Raw genomic sequence first — 25,669 nt, 5'->3', positions numbered from 1 at the left:
TCCTCCTTCCTCTCCTCCACTTCCCTTTCCTTACCTTCCCTTTCCCCTTTTTCTTCTCTCTGCTTCTCGTCCTCCAGTTCCAATTATTTTTCAAGCTCTTCTCCTTCCCTCTTGTTACTCTCCTTTATTTTTTCTCTCCATTTTTTTTTACCAGCCACTCAGGGAAATGGTATGTTTTCAGCTTGTGTGGAAAAAAAAGAAAACAAAAAAATTCTAGCATATTATTAATGAGGATGTAGAATTTGAGTTTTTCCATGTGTGTGTGTGTGTGTGTGTGTGTGTGTGTGTGTGTGTGTGTGTGTGTACCAGGGTTGGATCAAACACTGATTTTTTATAAGTCAAATACAAATACAAATACTTTTGTTCGGGATTCCAAAAATACAAATACAAATACAAATACTTTTGTTCGGAATTCCAAAAATACAAATACAAATACAAATACTTTTGTTCGGGATTCCAAAAATACAAATACAAATACAAATACTTTTGTTCGGAATTCCAAAAATACAAATACAAATACAAATACTTTTGTTCGGGATTCCAAAAATACAAATACAAATACAAATACTTTTATTCCTGAATCTAAGAATACAAATACAAATACAAATACTTTTATTCCTGAATCTAAAAATACAAATACAAATACTTTTATTCCTGAATCTAAAAATACAAATACAAATACAAATACTTTTGTTCGGGATTCCAAAAATACAAATACAAATACTTTTATTCCTGAATCTAAAAATACAAATACAAATACAAATACTCCTATTCCAGATTTCAAAGATACAAATAAAAATACTCCTGAAATTATACAAAAAATATAAAGATACTTTTTTCACAAGTTTACACTTCACATCATAATTGCATTTTATCATCATTAATGCCCGGAAGGTTTCCGGGCCGAGTTTTGCTCGCTTAGGAGTGTAAAAATTGCCGGCCTTACTAAACACCCTCTCAGATGGTGCCGGTAACTAACAGGTTCTTGCCTACCACAAGCTCAAAGGGTCAACGGTGCGGAGATGAGTACCTACCGCAGCCACACACAGCTATTTTTTTTTTTACAGCAAAGGAGACAGCACAAGGGCACACAAAAAGGAAACAACAATAAAAAAAAGCCCGCTACTCGCTTCTCCTGTAAAGAATCCGAAGAGGTGGCCGAAAGAGCAGTCAACTACGTGAGAAGATTGCGTAAGAAGAATAGTGTATGCACCCGCCTTTAACTTTACCTTCAATTTTCTTCCTTTGGTGTCATGGCTAAGTGCAATGGTTAACACACCTATACTCTCTCTCTCTCTCTCTCTCTCTCTCTCTCTCTCTCTCTCTCTCTCTCTCTCTCTCTCCGCCAAGGTCTTGCAGCGCTTGGAGACCCGAGTCAAGTGATCACTGAAACTGGTCGTCAGTTATTCTGTTTTGGTTCATTTTTTTTTTCTTCAACATCATCTGCGTAGTCATCGAAATGGCCGCCTCTGTGTTAAGGCTGAACTTGACTGAAAAAAAAAGGTTCAGTTTTTTTTCAAGGACACACACACACACACACACACACACACACACACACACACTTAATCAGGACTGAAACGCGTATTCCCACTCTTTCCTCACCCCTGCTATCCTCTCTCTCTCTCTCTCTCTCTCTCTCTCTCTCTCTCTCTCTCTCTCTCTCTGTAAAGTACGTAACAATAGAGAGCGGAGAATGAGTTTTAAACGCTCGACGAAGTTTAAGAAATGTGCCGTAAGGTTGTGACGGAAACTGAAGTGCTAAAAGGTGCCGCCTCGCTAGCTACTGCGTACTACTTGCTGCTATACTGTTATCATCATTATTGAGCACCGTGAATGGGGTATACCCGGAAGAGTACAAATATCAGTAGTTATACAAAGTCTCTTACTCTGCCACATTCAAGACACAGATAATCAAAAGGATAAAGATTGGGGAGCAGCGACGTAGCGATCTTTTTTTTTCTGAATCCTCTTATTTTGGCCCTTGAGCTTTCTGTCTTGTGTTGAAAAAAAAAAAAAAAAAAAACTGCCAAGTCTTTACCTCATCGATTTCCATTTTTTTTTAGCAAACTCTTTATCATTGTTAGCTACCATTTATTATTATTATTTTTTTTACTTGACGCTTTTCTTCGTTTTATTTTTTGGCTGCAGAGGGGGAGGGGTGGGAACCATTATAATCCAAATTCTTCCTATTACTCTGTCCTACCTCCCCCCTCCCTCCCTCCCTCTTCTTGCTTCCCTGCCCCCGTCCTTCCCTTCCAGCTCAAGGTCGGACCGGAACTAAGGACTACACAAAAATTGTGGCAGGAAAACGTGTAGGTAGAACTGACCATGACTGATGACGGACTAGATAAGTAAACAAATAAATAAGATGAACAAATAAGATAAACAAATAAACAAATAAAAGATATAGAGATAGAACTTATTTTTATTTATGCGGATTTTTTTATTTATATATTTATCTACTTTTGCCCTTGAGCTGCTTCCTTAACTGAAAAAAGAAAAAAAATGATGGATAGACAAACATAATGATAGATAGCCATGCAGATAAATAGATAGAGTCAGACAAATACATGTTCGATCGTTAGATGATTTGATAGTTAGTTAATAGGTAGTCCAATAGTACCCTTGTATAGTACCCTTAGTTAGATAGGTAGTTAGATAGGTAGTTTAATAGTTAGACAGTTTGAATAAGTTAGTTAGTTCGTTAGTTTTACTGTATTCTGTATTTGTTTATTTATTTTATTTATTTGGATTATTTTTTTGTTTTTGTTTTATTTTATTTTGGTGTTTTTCTTTTTCTTTTTGTTTCTTTTTCCTTTTCTTTATCTTTTTCTTTGTTTTCTTGCTGTTGTTTTTCTTTTTTGATGTTCTTTTATTTCATATCATCCTCTTGTTGATGTTCATTGGTCTGGGTGAGCCGCTTTCCTCCCAGAAGAGACTCACCCATAATTTTGGTGATGTTAGTTTGGGGCCGAATGGTGGATGATGTTTCTTTGTATGTTACTTTTCTTGATGTTGTTCTGTTATTGCTGTTACTTTTCTTTTGCGATGTTTTTTGCTCTTTTTTCCCCTATTTTTTTATGTTCTTTTCTATATCATCCCTCTTTGATGTTCTTTGGTCTGGGTGAGCCTTTTTCTCCCCAGAAAAGACCCACCCATAATTTTGGTGATGTTAGTTTGGGGCCGAATGGTGGATGATGTTTCTTTGTATGTTACTTTTCTTGACGTTGTTCTGTTATTGTTGTTACTTTTCTTTTTCGATGTTTTTTTCTCTTTTTACCATTTTTTTGGTGTTCCTTTCTATATCATCCCTTTTTGATGTTCTTTGGTCTGGATGAGCCTCTTTCTCCCCAGAAAAGACTCAGCCATAATTTTGGTGATGTTAGGGCCTAAAGGTGGATGATCTGTGTTTTTTCTTTTCTTGATGTTTTGTTACCATATTTTCCTTTTTCTGGTGTTCCTTTTTATTTTCCTTTTCTTTGGTGTTCCCATCACGTGGATTGTCTACGACATCTAACGAGCACCACAAGTCCCGGTTTATTGTTCGGAGTTTGCTCTCCTAGGTAGACTGCCTACCACGGCTGACGAGCTCCACCTGCCCCGGTTTATTGTTCGGAGTTTGCTCTCCTAGGCAGACTGCCTACCACGGCTGACGAGCTCCACCTGCCCGGGTTTATTGTTCGGAGTTTGCTCTCCTAGGCAGACTGCCTACCACGGCTGACGAGCTCCACCTGCCCGGGTTTATTGTTCGAGTTTGCTCTCCTAGGCAGACTGCCTACCACGGCTGACGAGCTCCACCTGCCCGGGTTTATTGTTCGGAGTTTGCTCTCCTAGGCAGACTGCCTACCACGGCTGACGAGCTCCACCTGCCCGGGTTTATTGTTCGGAGTTTGCTCTCCTAGGCAGACTGCCTACCATGGCTGACGAGCTCCACCTGCCCGGGTTTTATGATCGGAGTTTGCTCTCCTAGGTGTATTACCTATGACGGCTCACGAGCCCAACCTGCCCGGGTTTATTGTTCGGAGTTTGCTCTCCTAGGTGTATTACCTATGACGGCTCACGAGCCCAACCTGCCCGGGTTTGTAATCGGAGTTTGCTCTCCTAGGTGTATTACCTATGACGGCTCACGAGCCCAACCTGCCCGGGTTTATTGTTCGGAGTTTGCTCTCCTAGGTGTATTACCTATGACGGCTCACGAGCCCAACCTGCCCGGGTTTATTGTTCAGTTTGCTCTCCTGGGTGAATTGCCTACCACGGCTAACGAACCTCACCTGCCCGGGTTTGTAATCGGGTTGCTCTCCAGGTGAACTGCTTTCGCTAACGACCACCACCTGCCCGGGTTTGTAATCGGAGTTTGCTCTCATAGATGAATTGCTTTCGCTAACGACCTCCACCTGCCCGGGTTTGTAATCAGTTTGCTCTCCAGGTGAACTGCTCACGCTAACGACCTCCACCTGCCCGGTTTTGTAATCGGAGTTTGCTCTCCTAGATGAACTGCTTTCGCTAACGACCTCCACCTGCCCGGGTTTATTGTTCGGAGTTTGCTCTCCTAGGTGTATTACCTATGACGGCTCACGAGCCCAACCTGCCCGGGTTTATTGTTCGGAGTTTGCTCTCCTAGGTGAATTGCCTACCACGGCTAACGAACCTCACCTGCCCGGGTTTGTTGTTCGGAGTTTGCTCTCCTAGGCAGATTGCCTACCACGGCTAACGAGCCCCACCTGCCCGGCGTTGTAGCCGAAAGATCTCCGGCACCTCCGTCGGGGTCCCGATGGACGCCAAGGCGCCCTGCCGGGAGCCCTCCAGTCCTACCATGCTCGCCTGCGAGACCTTGGGCTCGCTGGCGCTCCACCGCCCCGCCGATTCGAATAGGGCGGATGCAAGAACTCGCTTCTTAAAACTACCAGACTGGATTATAAAATTAATCATAAATGCCGTGAAGGCGCCGGTCACCGCGTTTATCGGTTCTTGGATGAAGGACCGATGGGCCTCGGGGACGCGCACAAGCATCATCAGGAATCCTCGCCGCGGCTTCCGGCGCAGCATCCTTTTCCCTTTTCTTTCTTACTTCCAATTTTTCTTTTTAATTATATTTTCTTTCTCTGATTGACTGATTGATTGATTTTACATAGTAAGAATTGGTTCACCAATTAACGTCTTTCAGGTACATTGCATTCACACACCTGCTGAGGGAGAACACCAGTGAGCGTGTTGACTCACGAGGACGGCCCACTAAAGTTTCCTAACATTTGTATTGGGCTGCCACTTCTCTTTAGTCGTCTGTTCCTCTATTTTTCTCTTCTTTATTTCATTCTATTTCTCCCTTTCTTTCATCCTTGCTCTCTATACATATATTTCTTTCAAACTTCTTCATCAGCCCCCTTTCCTTTCCATTCTCCCTCCCCTTCATCTCCCTCCATCCCTTTCATCCCCCTCGCCTCCCGCCCTTTGCTCTTTTTCTGTTATCATCACGACAGCTGTTTAATTTCTCTGCGGGGACTTTTTTTTATGTTCGTGGATGTGACATGCTTCCCGGGGCGTCCATGTTGTTGAGCAGCACCCTAGAATATTCTTGGCAAAGTGCTTCAAATTTTTTAAGCTTTTTGCATCACGCCAGTACCTCAGTGGATTGACATCAAAAGGCAAAACACCTTCTTCTAGGTACGTTTCAAGTTCTGCCTTCACCACTGTAGTGTCATTTGTTGATGCACTTGCCATCATTTGCCCAGCTGGAGGCATGTAGGCAAAAAGACGAGGTCGTGTTGCACTCATGCCAGCCGAAAAGACGAAAGGCTCACTCTCCTGAAATGTTTTCTTCTTCAAGGTCGACTGAGTTGACTCGGAAGTAATTAGGTCCACAATCTTGGAAACCTTTTCCTTTTGCATTTTCTTACATGGCATCCATGCCAGCTTAAACCTGGGGCCCATGACAGCTGCGGCAATGACATCAGTCCGCTCAAGAAATGGATGCAACCTCTTTTTGATAGGTGACTGTAGTGCATATGCCAAGTTAAAGCAGTAGATCGGTTTACTGTCTCTATCGTCGTCTTCACTCACATCTCATCCCCTATGCCTCCCATTTCCGTGACGTCACACATTTTTGCGGGCGGATCCTTCTTCCGAGCCACCCATCCCTCAGTAACTCCCTAAATCCTCTCCTACTCCTCCTCCATGTGACCTGAGGTTAATTTCCTCCTTACTCCCCACCCTTAATTTTTTTTCCTCCTCCGCCTTCAACCTTAATGTTCTCCTTACTCCGCTTTCCCCGTGATCTGACGTTAATCCTTTTCTCCTTCGCCATCAACCTTCATCTGTTTCCTCCTCCGCCTTAACGCGGCTTAACTTTATTTATTTTTCTATTTCCTTAAGAGTATTTATCCTCCTCAAATGGTTTTGACTCGAAATATAGATACAAATACAAAATACTTTTCTTCTGGGTACCAAAATACTAATTCACCCCTGGTGTGCACTTGGCGAAATGAACAGTGGTGTCACCTAAGAGTTATACTCAAGAATTATTCTATTTCGAGAGATGAGAGGGGGGGTCGAACAGTGGGAGTTAAGGGAGGTGGGGTTGGGATGGAGGTTACAGGGGGGTAGTGAGGTTGGGGAGTTGGGTAGGAGTGGTTGAAGAGGTGAAAGAGTGAGGTTTAGAGATGTTCTGGGTGATGAAGGAGTGTAAGGGATAGGGAACGGGTGGAGGGGTTTTAGTTAGGGGGTTGCAGGGTGACTGAGGAACTGGAATGGGTGGGAGCTGGGGTGGTAGGGCTACGGGGTTGATGGTGGAAATGGGGGTGTGGGTTGGAGTGAAAATTTGGGACTGGTTGTGGAGATTGGAAGGAGGTTTGAGGTTGGGGTTGAAGGTCTGGGGTTTTGTTAGAAGTTGTGAACTAGGGTTGAAAGTTCGAGGATGGGGTTTTTGGGTGCAGGTTGTGGATTGATGTGGAGGTTGATGCTTGGAGTAGGAGTTGAGGGCTGGAGTTGGGGTTTAGTGTTGTGGTTTGGAGTTTTAGTGAGGTTTAGGATTGGGGTAGAGGTTGGGGCTTGTAAGTGGGGGTTTAGAGGTAGAGTGGGTTGAATGGATGGAGGTTAAGGGTTGGGGTTTTGGTTTAGTGGTTGGGGTGGAGGCTTCTGGGTTCTGGGTGAAGGTTTGGCAGAGAGGTTGTGGGTTGGGGTAGATGTTCGGATAGAAGGGGGTTGAATGGGGAGGCTGGGGTGATGGTAGCTTGAGCAGGGTGAGGGTTTTCATGAGGGTTAAGGAAGGTTGGGGTGGAGGCCTTGGGGTTCTGGGTGAAGATTCGGTAGAGAGGTTAGGAGTTGAAGTACATAAGATTTAGGAGAGAAGGGGGTTGATTGGGTGGAGGTTGCTGAGTGGGGTGAGAGTTTGAATGGAGGTTGAGATTGGGGTTTCGAATGAGAGGTTGGGGTCGAGGCTTGGGGAGTCGGTGGAGAGGTTGGGGGTTGAGGTACATAAGGTTCAGGATAGAAGGGGGTTGCTTGGGGGGTTGGGGTGCAGGTTGCTATGAGTGGGGTGAAAGTTTGGATGGAGGTTGCGGTTGGGGTGCTAGGTGAGTGGTTGGGGTCGAGGCTTGGGGAATAAGTGGAGAGGTTGGGGGTTGAGGGACATAAGGTTCAGGATAGAAGGGGGTTGCTTGGGGGGTTGGGGTGGAGGTTGCTATGAGTGGGGTGAGAATTTGGATGGAGGTTTGGGGTTTGGGTGCTGGTAGAGGCTCGGGGAACCGGTGGAGAGGTTGGGGGTTAAGGTACATAAGATTTAGGATAGAAGGGGTTGATTGTGGGGTTGGGGTGCAGGTTGGTATGAGTAGGGTGAGAGTCTGGAGGGTTGGGGTGTCTGGGGGCTTGGGATGAAGGTTCGATAGAGAGGTTGGAGGTTGAGGTACATAAGGTTTAGGATAGAAGGGGGTTGATTGGGGGTTTAGGGTGGCGGTTGCTGTGAATGGGGTGAGAGTCTGGAGGGTTGGGGTGACTGGGATGAAGGTTCGATAGAGAGGTTGGGGGTTGCGGCACATAAGGTTTGGGACAGAGGGTGGGTTAGGGGATTACGGAAAAATTCGCCTGCGCCACTAATGGTCTGGGGGCGTCCACTGGGCCGCTCAAAAGAGCATACCGGCAAGAGCATAGGCAACACGTAGGAATAAAAAAAAGAGGGAGCAGCGTAGGCAAGCGAATTAAGAGGAGGAAGCAGGGGAGGCAAGGGAAGCAAGAGGAGGGAGCAGAGGAGGGAGGGGAAGCGAGGTAGGAGGAAAGGGTAGGGAAGGTAAGGGAAGCAGGATGGAATAGGGGAGAGGAGGAAAGAAGGAAGAGGGGGAATGGAAGGCAAGGGAAGCAAGAGGAGGGGTCAGGGAAGGCAAGGGAAGCAAGAGGAGGGGTCAGGGAAGGCAAGGGGGCAGGGGGGTAGGGTTGGCAGGGGGCAGACAAGTCGGGCATTTAGTAAGAATGAACATTGCATCTCGTCATCCAAATGGTCGTCATGGCAACCGTGTGTGTGTGTGTGTGTGTGTGTGTGTGTGTGTGTGTGTGTGTGTGTGTGTGTGTGTGTGCATTACAAAATACATATTGGAGATTATTAATGCAACAAAATACTGCCTTCTCGCTATCAGGATCGACACACACACACACACACACACACACACACACACACACACACACACACACACACACTCACATTTTTTGTAGCTCGTAGTTTTATCGGATTTGGCATAAAATTTCATATTGCTACGGATCAGACCAGAGGAGATAAAATTAGTTCTCTCTCTCTCTCTCTCTCTCTCTCTCTCTCTCTCTCTCTCTCTCTCTCTCTCTCTCTCTCTCTCTCTCTCTCTCTCTCTCTCTCAAACCGAAGAAGAGAAAGAGTCATGGAAGAGGAGAAAAGGGATAAAGACAGAGATAGAGACGAACAAGAAAAGAAACTAAGAAGAGTAGGAGTAAGAGAGAGGAAGAAACGAAAGAAGGAAGATGTAATGGAGGGGAAGGAGTAGGGAAAGAGAAGGAAAAAGAGTTAAAGTAGGTGAAGGAGGAGGAGAGAAAGAATACGTATTAAGAAGAGGGGAAACATGGAAGAAGATGGAGTGGAAGAGAAGGAGGAGGAGGAGGAGGAGGAGGGGGGACGCATAATGAGGTCGCCTTGGGATATCCGATACAAAATCACGAAAGTTTTCCTCGACGGACCAGAAATTCCTGAATGTGCAAGTTTGTCCTGAAGAAAAAGACGGTAACAAGGAGTGGTAAGTATTTCCCTCGAGGTGCTGGGTTGCGTTGCCTTGTGTTGTTGTGTGTTGTAATGTTTTGTATTGTGCTGTGTTGTGTTGTGCTGTGCTGTGTTGTAATGTGTTGTGTTGGGCTGTGTTGTGTTGTGAGCTGCTGTGTTGTAATGTTTTGTATTGTGCTGTGTTGTGTTGTGCCGTGTTGTAATGTGTTGTGTTGGGCTGTGTTGGGTTGTGAGCTGCTGTGTTGTAATGTGCTATGTTGTGTTGTGTTGTAATGCGTTATAATCTTTCGTAATATGTTGTGTTGTATTGTGTTGACGGCCAAAGGGTCACACTCGCGCTGAAAAGAAGTATTGCACAGTGGTTTTGCTCTCTTGTGTTGTGTTGTGATGATGTATCGTGTTGCGTTATGCTGTTTTATGTGTGGTATAATGTGTTGTGCTGTGCTGTGTTGTGTTTGGTGATGTGGAAAGGATCGTGTTTGTTTTTAAAGGTCACAAACTCACTATCTACAGGCCTTCTCCTTTCGCCGTACTTGGTTGTTCTATATTATTTGATTCTGATTTTTATACTATCGGTTCAGCTTCATTATTTTTCTATCATGCGTTGCCGTTCAAGGATCACACACTCATAGTTTCGACAGCAGGAGGAGAGAGCAGAAGAGGCAGGGGAAGCGAAGCGGGAGGAAGGGGTAGGGGAGGTAAGGGAAGCCGGAGGGAGTAGGGGACGGGAGGGAAGAAGGAAGAGGGGGCATGGGAGGCAAGGAAAGTAAAATGAGTGGCAGGGGAGGCAAGGGAAGCAAGGGAAGGGAGCAGAGGAGGCAGGGGAAGCGAAGCGGGAGGAAGGGGTAGGGAAGGTAAGGGAAGTCAGAGGGAATAGGGGACGGGAGGGAAGAAGGAAGAGGAGGCATTGGGGGCAAGGGAAGTAATAAGAGTGCAGGGGAAGCAAAGGAAGGGAGAAGAGGAGGCAGGGGAAGCGAAGTGGGAGGAAGGGATAGGGAAGGGAAGGGAAGCTGGAGGGAATAGGGGAACGGAAGGGAAGAAGGAAGAGGGGGCATGGGAGGCAAGGGGAAGGGACGCAAGGGAAGGGAGCGGGGGCTGTTCACGTTGCTGTCCACATTTTATGATTTTGGCGTAATTTGTTGTCCTGTCCGATCTGTTTCCTCGTTATCTAGTTCATATCATAATGCATCGTGTTTAAATCAGACATATCATTCGTTCTTTTCCCACTCTGCACGGTTTTAATTTTCTTTCATCACTTTTGTCACCATTGAGCGTGGCCTTACTCTATCAGGGTTTCAGTACGTATCATTAGGCAATACTCATTCACTCACTCGTTCTGAACACTTTAAACGCGTACCTACATTATGATCTTTAGTCATATATCTTTATCGGACTTTATAACCGCTTACTACACCTTATAGAACTTGTAGAATGTCCTGAACAGGTTTCTAGTCTTGGGCAATACTCGCTCACTCACTCGTTCTGAACACTTTAAACGCGTACCTATATTATGATCTTTAGTCACATATCTTTATCGGACTTTATAACCGCTTACTACACCTTATAGAACTTGTAGAATGTCCTGAACAGGTTTCTAGTCTTGGGCAATACTCGCTCACTCACTCGTTCTGAAGATTTCAAACACGTACCTACATTATCATCTTTAGTCACATATCTTTATCGGACTTTATAACTGCTTCCTACATCTCATAGAACCTGTAGAATTTTTTTTTACAACAAAGGAGACAGCTCAAGGGCATAAAAAAAGGAAATAATAATAAAAAAAGGCCCGCGAATGTCCTGAACAGCCTTTCTCGTCTTGGGGTACACTCACCGTTGTCAGATTATCGTACTCAGATCATAGTACTTACCGATTTCTGACGCCTAACTATTGCCAAGAAACATCAGGATCTAACTCTTTTAACGATAACTATGAATCAGTTTCGTTATTGGAGCCCAGAAGACAGTTTTGGGGCAGGAAGTCGGGAAATATAAGAGGCTGAGTACGACAATCTGGCAACGTTGGGTACACTGTGTCCATGAACCAACTACCTATTTTCACTCTGAACAGCAATTTTCTGGAGTTCCTTGCCGTGTCTTGTATCCGAGATTTACCTCACAGTGACTTCATACTCCCAGGGACCCTCTCCTTTACTCGTCTTTTCATCATTCTTAGGGTTCGTTGGTAATGGTGATGGTGGTGGTGGTGGTGGTTGAAGAGGCTTATGATTTGTTAAGCTCATCAGGGAGGCAAGAGACAGGTCGGGGGGGGGGGAGAGAGAGAGAGAGAGAGAGAGAGAGAGATTTGAGATTTGATTAATTTATTACGCCGTGAGCGTCAAACAAGTATACAAAAGTTGTGGTATACAGTAATTTGGAGGCAGGACACAAGATTATTGGTAAATGGACAAAATATAGATGTGAAAGTTACATTGGAAATAAGATATCCAATAGGTAGCACACACACACACACACACACACACACACACACACACACACACACACACACACACACACACTCACACACACATACCCCCACACACACAAAAACATAAAAACAAAGTCCTTCAGTACCCACCAAAGTGAGGATATTGCACAAGAATCTCGTCCAAATTGTCATCTTTTAACAAATATTTACAAATAGCAATCAAATCTTGGCCCCGCGGCATCAGGTGTCGAACAACTGTACAATCTAAGCAGTAGTGGCTGATGGTGTTGGCTGCCGGAAGGTCACATAGTCTGCACGAGGAGTGGTGGGGCACATCCACCGCCTGTGACACCTGCCACAACGGTCGGTACCCCAGCCTCAGTCTGGCACTCACTACATTATGGCGTCGCACCATGAGGCCGAGGCGACGGTACTTGTGGGGACAGTTGACAAAATTTTCAAAGTGTCGTATAGAAACACTGTCACCTCGTTCAGCGTTTCTTCGTTCCACTACTAAGGCCTGTGAAGCAGTGTTCAATACACGTCTATAGCATTGAAGAGAGAGTGGGGCAGGCACATTAGGATCGCGTAAGGCACAAGCAGCCTTTGCCAGGCTGTCTGCAGTTTCATTTGTCCAACATGAGAGGGTATCCACACAAAAACTATCACAAGAGAATAATCGCGGGCCATGGCTAACTGATAAAGTATCCTATTCACTACACTGAGGCACACGGGTCGCGGAGAGGAGAGCGCATGAAGCGCCGACTTGGAGTCGCAGGCAATCACACCATTCAGTCTTTCCTGAATAAGAAGAGTCACGGCATCCAGGAGGCCATTAAGCTCACAATAGGTAGAACTAGACGCATTGGCGAGTCTGCGGCCGGCCCACCTGCCACCTCCTGGCGGGCCAATGGTGGGAGAGAACACGGCACACGCTGCACTCCCATCTGGCTGCACGGATCCGTCAACGTAGAGATGAGGAGCAGAAGGAACAGTATTGGCCACACTGGCGATCGTCTCCAGGGCCAATTGTTTCTGCAGGGCCGGAAAATCAGCTTTTGAGGCAGGAGTGTAGGAGACAACTGGTAGAGGCACACGCCAAGGCGGGAGAGTTGGGCCGACGTCTGCAGCAGGAACATTAATGTTGAGCCTGATTAGCGTGGCACACACCCTCTTGATGAGGTTGCGGCCACCCGGTCGAATCAGGTGTCCTGGTGCGTTCGGGACCAATGCTTCTCTGATGACGTTGGAGTAGTGAGGTGCAAGGTGGGGAAAGCGCAGACACTTTACGGTGAAGTAGGTGGCATTAGTGTAGATTCGGTCCACAAGGGGTGTCAGGTTGAGCTCAGACTGCATGTTGACAACCCTGGTAGAGACTGAGCAACCGAGAATAAATCTCATGACCCTGTTTTGGAATCTTTCAAGTGGCTCAAGTGATGATGGTGGAAGCTGACATAACGCAGGAGAAAGGTAGTCAACAACAGAGCGCAGGAACAGTGTGTAGATGGTCTTGGCTATATGAATGGAGATTCCAGTGGCATTGTTAGCAAGCCATTTAACGGGAGCGAAGCGCTGCTGCAGCTTGTCCAGGAGGTCTTGAACGATGGGGTGGATGCGTTGCCGCGCAGGTATGGCTGGGGTTATCCTAACAGGTGCCCCCAGGTAGAGGTACTGCGTGCAGCGAGGGACAACTCTACCTCCCAATGTAAAATCTGGAAGTGCTCTTGGGATACGATATGAGAAGATTCTGCTCTTTTCTGGAGATATGACAAGTCCACATGTAGTAGATGCATCATTGAAACTGTTAAGGAGGAGCTGGAGATCTTGTGGAGAGGATGAGTGAATGCAAAAGTCATCGGCATAACAGGTCACTGTAGTTCCCGGGATGTTAGGCAGCAGAGAGAGGACGCGGTGCATAAGAACATTAAACAAAAATGGACTGAGAACACCTCCTTGGGGAGTGCCCAATTCGTAGCCGCAAGGTGTGCTGCACTCTCCTTTGAAAAGGACTCGAGCAGTTCTGGTGCAGAGGTACCCTCGGATCCACTTCAGCAAACGTCCTTTCACGCCAAAGTCAACAAGTTGATCAAGGATGATTTCTCGGTTTGCAATATCAAATGCACTCTTCAGATCCAGGAATGCAACAACACTGGTGGAGGAGAGGCGGGAGTAAAGCTCTAGGAGGCAGTGGTGAGTCCCTCTCTGCGGCAGGAAACCATAGAGTCTGTTAGAGAGGTTGGGCTGGAGACGGTGCATTAGACGGGCGAGGAAGATACGCTCAAGCACCTTGCTGAAGCACGACGTCAGTGAGATAGGACGGAACTTGTCAGTGCCAGGCTTGGGGATGGGTACAATGATACTGGAAGTCCACGCTGGAGGCACGTGTCCTCTAAGAAAGCAGAGATTGTAGAGGCGAAGAAGAGGGTTGCCAGGGACCTGCTGGAGAAGACGCAGAACAGCGTATGTGATGCCATCCTCCCCCGGGGCTGTTGACTTGCCTTTCAGGAGGGCACGCCGGAGCTCATCGGCGGTGATTGGAACATCATCATCTTCATCTGTGCGCAACAGTGCATCCATCAGGCGTAGGGAACGAAGGCAGGCTCCAGTGAGCGTCCCGAACAGGCGCAGGGAGGCTGGTGGTTCTTGACTGTTCGGACCAAACTTCATTAAGGGACCGAGCATACTCAGCTGGGGAGTGGTGGAGAGCAGTGGGGGCTTTCTTCTTGACGAGCTTATTGATGAGGTGCCACATGGAACCCACGCTAGTGAGGTGATTTAAGCTGCTGGTGAGTGACTGCCATGAATCTCGCTGAACACACTGTTGTAAGGCCACAAAGTCGTCTCTGGAGCGCTGGTACTGATAAAGATGGTCGGGAGTTGGGTGTCTTTGAAAGGCAAGGCCATCCTGCACTGCCTTCTGTTCAGCCTGAAGTAATTGATCATTGAACGTCTTGGTGGCAACTCGGGGGCGGCTTTTAATGTCTGGTGACATACTGGCTGGAGAAGTCATGCGTTGACCGTACAAGGGAAGAGTAGAGTTCATCAGGGGAGGCAAAGTTGAAGGTAGGAAGCAGGGCGGTCACGTAAGATATGTAAGTGGGGCAGTATTTAGGGGGAATGGTGACGCGGGTACGAGTGTGTGGGACAGGTAGTGTGGACGGCAGTGAATAGTGAAATCTGAGGGCAACATGGTCTGAGAAAAGCACAGGGACAGATGAACACTTGACATGGGACGCCACAAGACCGGATGTGATGATGTAATCCAAGGTTCCCCCGTGTGAGTGGGTGGCCCCGCCAGTGTCCCAGCGGCTGAGTCGGTGTCTTCTGATGTAGTTGAGAAGGCGGGGCCCATTTCGATTCGGGACTGGGGAGGCGTCACCAAGGTCAGGGTGACGGGCATTAAAGTCGCCCATGTATATCATGCCGTGAGGCGATGGAGGGTCATCCAATAGTATAATTCCTGGGTCGGAGTACACATTACACAGGCGAAGCTTGCCACTCCCAAAGTTATTTCCAGAAGTTGGTATGTCATGTCCGCACCCGCTGATGTTCGTATGAGTTTATGAGTGACAGAAGCGTGAACGTAGCTGATGAGTCCATTCCTTACCGGGTGGACATAGGGCACGTAACCAGTAAGCGGGGGAGCATTTCTATCACCCAGCAGAGGACCAACAAACGCTTCCTGAATAAAGATGACCGATGGATGATGTTGGTATACATAGCCCTTCAGAGTAGCGAGCCTTGCGACGTTCCTGATGCCACGCGCATTCCAAGAGATGATTTCGAGATCCATTGTTCTATTGAGGTCTACTCTTAGGATGTCGGGAACCATGTATGGTGGGGGTGGTCAGGCGTGCCGCAGAGCGCTGTGCTCCACGTGAAGGAGGAGGAGGCTGCGCCTTCTCATTCTCTACGGTATCAACGAGTGTGCCGACCCTCTCGGTGAGGGAGGTGACGTTGGCGATCAGGCTCGTGTGGGCATCAACAAGTGTGTCGAGCTTGGCTTCTGCGGCGGTGAATTTAGTTGCCAGTTCATCCAGTCGAGACTCGAGGGAATCAATCCGCGCTGTTACGCTGTTAACTTTCGATGCAAGGAGGACACGGCGTCACGAAGGGCAGCAACTTGGGCATGGTGTGCGGTCGAGGCTGAGGCGCTTGTAGCAGCAGCCAACGGTGGCGGGAGCGGAGGCAGGGCTGACTCGGCGCTACATTCACCCCCTTTTCATGGCACCGAGGACATTCCCAGTGAGCGGTGTCGGGCGCGGACTGCATGGGTGACTCATTGGTGGCTGATGACGCAGAAGAGAGTGGCGGCGGAGGGGCACTGTGAGGGCAGGTGCGCGTATCAAGCACATTTCTTGGATGAAGAGCAGTAGCAGGAGATATGGCCAATCCCCAGCATCTGTAACACGTTGGTTTATCATTTTCCAGTCTGCGAAGCTCACAGGCAGGAAGGAAGGGTAAAAACTGAACTCAACGGAGGACGGAGGAGGGAAGGCAGACTCAGGTGGCCACGATACGGTTGATGGGCTCCCCATTTACATGGAATCGTCGAGTAGAATGGACTCCGATCAGTTCCTTGGCCAGCGATGGTGCGACTCAACCGGATACCAGTCCTGCATGTCAAGCTTTGGACAGAAACTCTCCAGCCACGACTCGCCCTATGATGTCCTCGCGCTTCCTTGAGATGTAGACGAAGCGCGACGTCACAGCAGACATTTTCACCTCAGCCAGACAACGATCTAACTGGAAGACTTTGTTGAGTTCTGACAACCACCGTAGTTTCGTTTCCACCGACGGGTTGCCTACGCTGGTTGGACAGGATGGGTGTGGCGGGCCCTTGGCGGAGGGAGTAGCCGCCTCGCGCGTGTCAGAAGGGGATGGTTGACCTTCAGAGTCTTGAGGGCTGGGGGTTCAGTGAGTCGGTACTGGTGTCGGACGCAGCCTGATGGTATGGACCATACTCTCGTCGTCGTCATTCTAGCTGGGTCAACGTCGCAGGGCATGGTGGGGCGTGGGTAGGACAGCGTTGCCATGACGACGTGACGTCACACTACCCTTACTGCGCATGCGCAGTGGCCCTACATCCAACAACGTAACGTACAAGCTCTCTGGGTCCTACTGGAGTCCTGGGCAAAGCCCTCTGGCGGAGATCTGAGAAAGAGAGAGAGAGAGAGAGAGAGAGAGAGAGAGAGAGAGACCGAGTGAGAGAGAGCGAGACACAGCCAGCCAGCCAGCCAGCCAGCGAGCGAGCGACCGAGCGAACGAGCGAACGAGAGAGAGAGAGAGAGAGAGAGAGAGAGAGAGAGAGAGAGAGAGAGAGAGAGAGAGAGAGAGAGAGATTTGTTTGTCGTGTATGATGACGGTGATAAAGTGTATGAGATATTTGATTGTTTATTTGAATATTTTGTGTGATTGCTCAATTTCTTTTATCTCGTAAGACACACACACACACACACACACACACACACACACACACACACACACACATCGAAGTAATATGACGAGATCACAATTTTTACCCTTTTCAATCTTATATTCCAATTACTTCCTCCTTCCTCCTTGTGTCAGTCAAGAGTTAACTGAACGTGCGTACCGAAGTGCTTCCGTCTGCTCCACAGGCACTAATTGCTTGTCGAGCAGATCAATTCCCTGGAGCGGGCAGCCTCATAATAATTCAGTTGGCTTTCTGTTGCTCGCCTTTTCATGCTTTCCTGTTTCCTCCTCCTCCTCCTCCTCCTCCTCCTCCTCCTCCTCCTCTTCCTCTTCAGCGTTAGTGGAAAGAGCAATTTCTCATTTAGATTGCGTTTCAGGAACTACTGTGATGATGAAAATGATGGAAATTATGATAATGATGAGGAAAATTATCATACTGATGACGGCAAGGAGAAGGAGGAGGCGGAGGCGGAGGTTGAGGTGGAGGAGGTCTCCACAGCAAAGCATTGGCGCTGTGAACTTATTTGGTGGTCACAGTCAGACGCTTCGTGTTCGACTAACAGCCATTTCGAACTTGTCATTTTCATTTCCCTATTGTTTTATTACTCATAGATCATGTTTCAATTTACTGTAATGCTTGTGCAGCAGGCATACATATATTGAATGATAGATAGATAGATAGATAGACCGATAGATGGGTATAAATAAATAAATGAATAAATAAATATTATATATATATATATATATATATATATATATATATATATATATATATATATATATATATATATATATATATATATAGAGAGAGAGAGAGAGAGAGAGAGAGAGAGAGAGAGAGAGAGAGAGAGAGAGAGAGAGAGAGAGAGAGAGAGAGAGAGAGAGATAGTGCGTGTGTGTGAGTGAGAGGGAGATGGATGGATATGTGTGTGTGTGTGTGTGTGTGTGTGTGTGTGTGTGTCTGTCACTTGCATCTAATATTGTCTTGTCTTTTCGAGAGAGAGATTATTGCTACTTAAGGATTTATTACTTAACACAAAATGGCCAAATTTCTTTTTCGATGTAATTTCAAGTTTTATGTTTCTTTCTCTCCTCAACCTTTCCATTCCATCACCTTTTCTCTCCTTTCCATCCGCCATTCCTAACCCTCTCAGTCTTTACATTTGTTTGTCTGTCTATCTGTATATCTGTCTCTGTCTTTCTGTCCCACACCAAACTACCTATACCTACCTGTCATCTCTCTCTCTCTCTCTCTCTCTCTCTCTCTCTCTCTCTTCGTACTGTCATTTCATTCTTATCTCCACACGTTTTTCTCCTTTCAACTTCTCGTCTTCCACCACCTGCTCCTCTTTCTCTTTCTCTTATTTCTTCCCTTCCTCATCTCTCTTCCTTTAGCTCTCTCTTTCTCTCTCTCTCTCCACGGTACTCCTATTCCTCCTTCCTTCCCCGCTCCTTCCCTCTCTTCCTCTCTGTTTCCTCACCCCATCACAAAGGGACATCCGAACCAGTCTATTAATATGCATAATGAGGCCTCGGTATATGACTGGCCAGACACTCACAGGCTGCGGGGTGAGGGTGTGTTAGCTGACCGTTTGTGGATAAAGGAGAAGGGACGATAGAGGGTGAAGGACACTGCCAGTTGACATACACACACTGGCTGCGGGGCGTGGGTGTGTTAGCTGCCTGTTTGTGGATAAAGGAGAAGGGACGGTGCAGAGTTAAGGGCACAACCAGTAGGCATTCACGGTCTGCTGGGTGAGAGCGTGTCAGCTGAATGTGTGTATGGAAAGGAGAGGCTGTTAGACTGAAGGACACGGCGGGAGTTGAATAAAAAGAAGGGGTTGGGCGGGGTATAGGACATAGCGAGCGTTTGCCAGCCGCGTGCTTGTGTAGAAAGGAGAAGGAATTGCGAGGTGTAAGGCATAACTATAACCACTAACAGGCTATGGGGAGAGTTTGTGAGCCGGGTGTTTGTGTATATGGAAGGGGCTGTACGGGGTGTGGGACATGGCGGGAGTTTGTGAGCCGGGTGTTTGTGTATATGGAAGGGGCTGTACGGGGTGTGGGACATGGCGGGAGTTTGTGAGCCGGGTGTTTGTGTATATGGAAGGGGCTGTACGGGGTGTGGGACATGGCGGGAGTTTGTGAGCCGGGTGTTTGTGTATATGGAAGGGGCTGTACGGGGTATGGGACATGGCGGGAGTTTGTGAGCCGGGTGTTTGTGTATATGGAAGGGGCTGTACGGGGTGTGGGACATGGCGGGAGTTTGTGAGCCGGGTGTTTGTGTATATGGAAGGGGCTGTACGGGGTGTGGGACATGGCGAGAGTTTGTGAGCCGGGTGTTTGTGTATATGGAAGGGGCTGTACGGGGTGTCTGACATTTCGAGAGTTTGTGAGCCGGGTGTTTGTGTATATGGAAGGGGCTGTACGGGGTGTCTGACATTTCGAGAGTTTGTGAGCCGGGTGTTTGTGTATATGGAAGGGGCTGTACGGGGTGTCTGACATTTCGAGAGTTTGTGAGCCGGGTGTTTGTGTATATAGAAGGGGCTGTACAGGGTGTGGGACATGGCAAGAGTTTGTGAGCCGGGTGTTTGTGTATATGGAAGGGGCTGTACGGGGTATGGGACTTAGCGAGTGTTTGTGAGCCGGGTGTTTGTGTATATGGAAGGGGCTGTACGGGGTGTCTGACATTTCGAGAGTTTGTGAGCCGGGTGTTTGTGTATATGGAAGGGGCTGTACGGGGTGTCTGACATTTCGAGAGTTTGTGAGCCGGGTGTTTGTGTATATGAAAGGGGCTGTAAGGGGCGTCTGACATGGCGAGTGTTTGTCAGCCTGGTGTTTGCGTAGAAAGGAGACCGGAATATACGAGTTAAAGGACATGGTGGAGAAAATTACCTGCATAAAGAAAAAAAAATACTTGCTTCCCCCCAAAAGGCATAAAAAGACTTGCCTAAAAGAAACTAAATAAATCGAATGAACAAAAAATCATACAACAAAAAATTATGTTAAAAAAACCTTACCACCCCAAACAAAAAGAAGGGTGAAGCTCTAAAGAAATAAGGATATAGGACGAATAAAAGAAAGAAATATAAAGAATAAAGATATCCAGCAAGTTTAGTGAAGTGTTCAGGAAAGGAAGATTGATGTTTATGAAAAAAAAAAAAAGATATATATTATGGGGTTAAGGACATGAGGAATAAGGCGGACAGGAAACAAGAAAAAAGGCAGGAAATTCAGGAGGGAAATAACGGAAAAAGTAAAGAATATAGAAAATTGTAAAAAAATTAGGAAAAAGAAAGAAAAGAAAAATAGAGGAACGAACGAGATGAAAAACTGAAGAAATAAAATGAGGATATAAGTCGGACAGGAAACAAAAAAAAGGCAGGAAATTTAAGAGGGACATAACGAAAAAAGTAAAGAATATAGAAACTTGGGAAAAATAGGAAAAAGAAAGAAAAGAAAAATAGAGGAACGAACGAGATGAAAAACTGAAGAAATAAAACCTTCAATTTAAAAGGCAAAAAAGATGCTGGGGAAACGACTGACAGAAAAAAAAATAGTAAAGAAAAAAAGCACAATCGCCGGCTTTCAAGTTTATATATTTACTCAGAGTTTTATATTTTACCATTTTTATGCATTATTATTTTTTTTGTACTTGCTTATTCTTTCTTTCCTTTTATATTTTACCATTTTTATGCATTATTATTTTATGTACTTGCTTATACTTATTTTTATTTATTTATTTATTTTACAGCAAAGGAAACAGCTCAAGGAAAAAAAAAAAAGGGAAACAATAATGAAAAAAAAAAGCCCACTACGTATTTTTTTATTTTTATATATTTACTCTTTGAAGATTTGCTGAAAAGAAATGATCTACTTCGTCTGCCTTTACTGTATCGTTTATCTATTTATCAACTTAAAGAATCGGTACGTTGCTCCTGGCGGTTCCACATTTACGATATACTTGCGATACGTTTACGATGCCTTTACGGTCCCACTTAAGGGATTTACGATGCCCTCGGTACCTCGCGGGAACGTATAGAGTAGAGCCAGGGAGGAGAAAACGAAGTTAGTATTTGCAGAGCCATTTTGTGTGTGTGTGTGTGTGTGTGTGTGTGTGTGTGTGTGTGTGTGTGTGTGTGTGTGTGTGTGTGTAATGGAGGGGACATTTAGACAGAGAGAGAGATAAGAAGGATTAAAAAGAAGGAAGGAAGGAAGGAAGAAACAGAAAAGAGAAGGGAGGGAAGAAAGAGAAGGAGGAAAAGAGGGAGATAAAGGAAGGAAGGAAGGAGAGAAGAGAAGGGAGGTAAGAAAGAGTGCGATGAATAAATGAGGAAGGAAAGAGGAAGAGAGGGAGGAAGAGGTGAACAAAAAGGTTGGTAAGAAGGGAAGGAGGAGAGAGGGAGGGAGAGACAGCTGAACAGGCGAGGAAAATGGAAAGGCTGACAGCAAGGAAGAAATTATGTGATGGAGAAATGGAAAGGAAGGAGGAATTCAGAGGGCATTGAGAGAGGGAAATCTGCTTATAAATGGAGGAAAGGATAGAGAGGAGAGAAGATTGGATGGAGAGAAGAAAGGATAAAGAAAGAACGAACGAATATAAAGGAGGAAGAAGAATGGAAGTGCATGTAGGAATAACTGAGGAAGGGAGTGAGTGTGGGAGGAAGGAAGGGAGAGAGAGCGAAGGGGTAAGGGGGAGGGGAACTGCTGCATCAGGAGGGTTGGGTCTATGAAACATGTCGGGTGTCACAGGAGTCGCATATGAATCTCCGAAAATATTACTCCTTGTGTCTCCTCCGCCAGCTGTTGTACCTTGTTGCACTTTGGCACCCTCCCTTTCCTCCTCTTCCTCCTCTTCCTCCTACTCCTCCTCCTCATCCCTTCCTGCCATTCTGCGTTACTTTCTCCGCCTTTTGTTTCCCTGTCTGTACCTTACTTTCTTTCCTTTTCTCATTCTTTCTTTCATAATTACTTTCCTCTCTAACTTCCTTCCTTCCTTCCTTCCTTCGTTTCTTCCTTCCTTCCCTTCCCCTCCTGTCTTTTATTTTTCATTTCGTGTGTGAGTTTAATATCGTTAGCTGTGAGTTAGTAGGCTTTTGGGAAGGGTGGAGGTCGTTGTCGAGTGTGTGTGTGTGTGTGTGTGTGTGTGTGTGTGTGTGTGAGAGAGAGAGAGAGAGAGAGAGAGAGAGAGAGAGAGAGAGAGAGAGAGAGAGAGAGAGAGAGAGAGAGAGAGAGAGAGAGAGAGAGAGAGAGAGAGAGAGAGAGAGAGAGAGAGAGAGAGAGAGAGAGAGAGAGAGAGAGTAATACGGATTGAAAGGAGGAGTGTATGTAACCATGGGTGGCTGGGTCCCTAGACTTTGTGTGTGTGTGTGTGTGTGTGTGTGTGTGTGTGTGTGTGTGTGTGTGTGTGTGTGTGTGTGTGTGTGTGTGTGTGTTTCAAAGCACTTGTACTGAACTAATTTGCTTGCTATTGTAAAGGGAAAAGACGCACAAAATATTTTTTCCACACTCTTGGAGCGAAGAGTTGTCGGCAAAAGCACTCAGGGAAGGGCTCAAAGAACTCTCTCAGGAGTAACCAGACGCAGCAGTAAAGTCATGTTATCAAGTTGTGAAACAAAGTAAAATCTCACAAATGGAAACATACTTCATGGGCTTGTTTTTTCACTCTGAGGAAGGAAACACCAAACATATATAACATTTCCATATCTTTTTGTTCTGTTTCCTAGTTCAATCTTTGTCTCAGCCTCACAGTGCTCGCGTCTTTGTACTCACCTTTCAAATCCAAGAACTCTGAATCCTCTCATTCCGCTCCCCGCAAATCCTTCCTCTCTTACGTCCTTGTTCCTCTTATTTCTCTTTGCTGAGGCGGAAAGAGGCTGAGGGAAGTAAGGAAGAGAGGAATAGGGGGGAGAGAGGCGGCAGAGTAGGGGCAGGTGAGGAGGGGAGGAAGGGAAATGAAAGGGAAGGCAGGGTAGGTAAGGGAGGGAGGTCAGAATGGAGGCAGCGAGGAGGTAAGGGAGGCAGAGCGCAGGTAAAAGAGAGAGGGAGGGAAGTTAGAGGAGTGGCAGAAGGCAGGAAAGCGAGTGAGTGAGTGAGGGAGGGAGGGAGAAGGCAGGTAAGGGAGGGAGAGAGAGTGGGGAGGGAGGTCAGAGGGGAGGGAGAAGGCAGGTAAGGGAGGGAGAGGGAGGGGGGAGGTCAGAGGGGAGGCAGATGGTAGGGCTACGTGTCCAGTGTCCCTAAAACAAGTCCAATGTCCCTAAAAGCTTTCCCTCCCGTAGAAAGGTAATGGAGGGACGAGGGAAGGCACGGACGTGTGAGGGGTGGGAATGGAGGGCTGGCGAGGCAGGGCTGAGGGTAGTAAAGGGGTGGGACTTGGGAGACATGTTGGGGAAGTTGAGAAATTGACGCGACAGTGGGGAAGAGGGAGAGTGAGTTGACAGACACAAAAAAGTGAAAAGTGGAAAAGAGAGGAACCAGAGAGACGGGGAGGGGATTAAGTGTTGAAGAGAAAGGGGTCCAGGAAGAGGGAGGAGTTGACAAGAGAATGGGAACATAGGAGATCAAATTAAGGAAGAAGGGGATAAATGAAGAGAGGGGTAAAATAAAGTACTGAATAAATATAAACAGAAAGGGAGGGTGGGAGAGGCAGGGTTGAGGGTAGTAAAGGGGTGGAAGTTGGGAGACATGTTGGGGAAGTTGAGAAGTTGACACGACAGTGGGGAAGAAGGAGAGTGAGTTGATAGATAAAAAAAGGTGGGGAGAAGCAAAAAAGAGAAGAACCAGAGAGGCGGAGAAGAGATTTAAGAATATATTAGAGAAAGGGATCTAGGAAGAGGGAGGAGTTGACAAGAGAATGGGAACATAGGAGATCAAATTAAGGAAGAAGGGGATAAATGAAGAGAGGGGTAAAATAAAGTACTGAATAAATATAAACAGAATGGGAGGGTGGGAGAGGCAAGGTTGAGGGTAGGAAAGGGGTGGAACTTGGGAGACATGTTGGGGAAGTTGAGAAGTTGACACGACAGTGGGGAAGAAGGGGAGTTAGTTGACAGACAAAAAAAAAAAAAAAAAAAAAAAAGAGAAGTGGAAAAGAGAGGAACCAGAGAGACGGGGAGGGGATTAAGGGTTGAAGAGAAAGGGGTCCAGGAAGAGGGAGGAGTTGACAAGAGAATGGGAACATAGGAGACCAAATTAAGAAAGAAGGGGATAAATGAAGAGAGGGGTAAAATAAAGTACTGAATAAATATAAACAGAAAGGGAGGGTGGGAGAGGCAGGGTTGAGGGTAGTAAAGGGGTGGAAGTTGGGAGACATGTTGGGGAAGTTGAGAAGTTGACACGACAGTGGGGAAGAAGGAGAGTGAGTTGATAGATAATAAAAGGTGGGGGGAAGCGAAAAAGAGAAGAACCAGAGAGGCGGAGAAGAGATTTAAGAATGTATTAGAGAAAGGGGTCCAGGAAGAGGGAGGAGTTGACAAGAGAATGGGAATATAGGAGATCAAATTAAGAAAGAAGGGGATAAGTGAAGAGAGGGGTAAAATAATGCCCTGATTAAAGATAAACAGGAAAGGAAGGTAGAAGATGGGAGACGCAGGAGCTGAGGGTAGGAAAGGGGTGGAAGTTGGGAGACATGTTGGGGAAGTTGAAAAATTGACTACACTGGAGAAGAAGTTGATGGATAAAAAGAAAGTGGAGAGAATTAAAAAAGAGAAGAACCAGAGAGACGGAGACGTGGATTAAGAGTAGGAGAGCAAAGAAATATGAGAGAAGGGGGTCTGGGGAGGGGGAGAAATTGACAAGGCAGTGGGGAAGAGGAAGAGTCTGAGTTGATCGATAAAAAAAAGGTGGAAAGAAGTGGAAAAAAGAGGAACCAGAGAGATGAAGAAGAGGATTAAGAGTAGGAGAGGAAGAGATACGAGAGAAGGAAGTCTAGGAAGTTGAGAAATTGACCGAGAGAAGAAGGAGAGTCTGAGATGATCGATAAATAAGGTGAAAAGAAGTGGAAAAGAGAGGAACCAGAGAGATGAAGAAGAGGATTAAGAGTAGGAGAGGAAGAGATATGAGAGAAGAAAGTCTAGGAAGTTGAGATATTGACACGAGGGAAGAAGTAGAGTCTGAGATGATGGGTAAAAAATGATGAAGAGAAGCGGACGATAGGAAACAGAGAGACTTAAAAGAGGATTAAGAGAAGGAGAGGAAACAGCTATAAGACAAAGGTCGGTATTATAAGACATTTTTGCTTTTCATATCATCTATTTCTAAAGGTCAAAGAAGGGGTCAATCAGGGTTTAATGAGTGTTTCTTTAGGTTCACGGTACAGAAGAAGGATAAAACTACCACCAGGGCCATAAAATTAATCCTGGAAATGCCCCAAACTCCTAGGAAAGCCTTGTCAAATATGTGAACTTGGGCAACGAAATGTTTAGTAATACGGCCCAAATTTAAAGAGTTCCAGGACGAAGGAGGGATTGATAATAGAGTGGAGAAGAACGCGAGTCTGAGTTCATAGATAAAAAAAAGTGTAGAGAAATGGAAAAGAGAGAGACACCAGAGAGACGGAGAGAGGATTGATAGAAGGA

The 25,669-nt window shown here is 46.3% G+C and overlaps 2 long non-coding RNA genes across 11 annotated transcripts; one reads left to right on the top strand and one right to left on the bottom strand.

The window, feature by feature from the left end:
• Window positions 1-2,751: 2,751 nt before the first annotated feature.
• Window positions 2,752-4,655, bottom strand: LOC127006095 (uncharacterized). Of its 9 annotated transcripts, none has more exons than XR_007759061.1 (6): window positions 4,518-4,655; window positions 4,138-4,205; window positions 3,935-4,070; window positions 3,799-3,866; window positions 3,664-3,731; window positions 2,752-3,595 (listed from the first exon to the last, which is right to left on the bottom strand). It is a non-coding gene; the product is annotated as an uncharacterized LOC127006095 (long non-coding RNA). The 9 variants fall into 9 exon arrangements; XR_007759063.1 differs by having other exon boundaries at window positions 3,799-3,934; window positions 4,003-4,070; XR_007759058.1 differs by having other exon boundaries at window positions 3,799-4,070.
• On the top strand, window positions 3,416-4,566 carry LOC127006094 (uncharacterized). 2 transcript variants are annotated; one of them, XR_007759057.1, is made up of 3 exons: window positions 3,416-3,563; window positions 3,767-4,038; window positions 4,427-4,566. It is a non-coding gene; the product is annotated as an uncharacterized LOC127006094 (long non-coding RNA). The 2 variants fall into 2 exon arrangements; XR_007759056.1 differs by having other exon boundaries at window positions 3,767-4,105; window positions 4,427-4,549.
• Window positions 4,656-25,669: the final 21,014 nt, after the last annotated feature.

The sequence above is a fragment of the Eriocheir sinensis genome, chromosome 32 (assembly GCF_024679095.1).
Source record: "Eriocheir sinensis breed Jianghai 21 chromosome 32, ASM2467909v1, whole genome shotgun sequence".
Classification (NCBI taxonomy): domain Eukaryota; kingdom Metazoa; phylum Arthropoda; class Malacostraca; order Decapoda; family Varunidae; genus Eriocheir; species Eriocheir sinensis.
This window is presented reverse-complemented; position numbering and strand designations above follow the sequence as displayed.